Genomic DNA, 1,116 nt, shown 5'->3' with positions numbered 1-1,116 from the left:
AGTGATTTTTCCGATGGCTGTCCTGCATACCTGGACCATAATCAGGGCTTCTATACCTAGTAAATTATTGGAGTGAATTGTTCCTCGCGAGGTACTTCAATAATGCTTCTCGTCTGAAATTCCTTTTTGTTTTGTTTGTGTGTAAGTAACAAAAACGTTAGCCGACAAACTGTTAAGTCGTGTCCTAGATATTTTGCAGCTTTTCATCTCTATTGGTTGTTAATTTCTGTTTCCTGTTTATGGACTGGAATATGTTTGTTGTATACGAGCCAAAGTTCTACATGTCTCTAGACTATCAATTGTATGGTGGTTCATATAGTCGTGATTAGATAAATGCCCTTACGATTGAAACCCGATTTATACTAATTGAACTATATTTGCGTTTAACTATATATTAATGCGTAAAACGTTTCTTGGTATGGCAGACTTGTGTTGTTGTTGAACGAGGAATGAGGAAGGCATTTGGAGTGTATTGCAGCGGTTCCCCCACTTCAATTGAGAAAGTTTTTGTTCTACAAAAAACTTAGCTGGGTCGATACTTGAGGGCTTGGATCGATTGGCAACTTGAGGTTTGTTCTTAAGTAAATTGTTCCCAAGTGTAGGGTTTTTTCGTTCTTGAGTAAATTGCAGCCTTGGATGTTCACAGATAAAACTGGAAGTAGAATAAGAGGGTTTTCTTGGGATTGTTATGGGATTAAGAGTTGTAAGTAACGAAAATGGAATTTAGGGTTCACTGAGTTAGTTTTGATTTCCAAATAATTTATGTATTAAGAGTTTTCTTATTATCATAACTTTTGTAACAAGGAAAAAAGGTTCACTCTTTAGTTGTTAGAAGTATTTGTACTTGTTTCTTTTTTAAGGTTGGAGGGTGCCAAATAGAAAATACTGCAACATTTTATTCTAAATTTAGCTGGGTTTTCCTATGTAGGTCATATAAATTCAATCTCGGTGCTTCTGGACTGCGTTTAGCTAGTTTTATAGTGTTTCTCTTTCTGAAGGTGTTAATGCTTCAACATGCATAACTGCCAAAGTGAGAAGCCTTTGCATATGGAAACAACTTGTGGCTCTCTTCTCTCTGAGATGCAGGTTTGCTCGAACTAGGCTCTTCAATTCTTA

At 36.3% G+C, this 1,116-nt stretch overlaps 1 long non-coding RNA gene across 2 annotated transcripts; it reads left to right on the top strand.

Moving 5' to 3' along the window:
* Window positions 1–1,086, top strand: LOC124893469. Of its 2 annotated transcripts, XR_007050720.1 has the most exons (3): window positions 1–91; window positions 426–569; window positions 929–1,086. It is a non-coding gene; the product is annotated as an uncharacterized LOC124893469 (long non-coding RNA). The 2 variants fall into 2 exon arrangements; XR_007050719.1 differs by having other exon boundaries at window positions 7–569.
* Window positions 1,087–1,116: the final 30 nt, after the last annotated feature.

This window comes from Capsicum annuum, unplaced genomic scaffold, assembly GCF_002878395.1.
Source record: "Capsicum annuum cultivar UCD-10X-F1 unplaced genomic scaffold, UCD10Xv1.1 ctg60057, whole genome shotgun sequence".
In the NCBI taxonomy this organism is placed as follows: domain Eukaryota; kingdom Viridiplantae; phylum Streptophyta; class Magnoliopsida; order Solanales; family Solanaceae; genus Capsicum; species Capsicum annuum.
The sequence above is the reverse complement of the archived record's forward strand: the minus strand, read 5'-3'. Positions and strand labels throughout refer to the sequence as shown.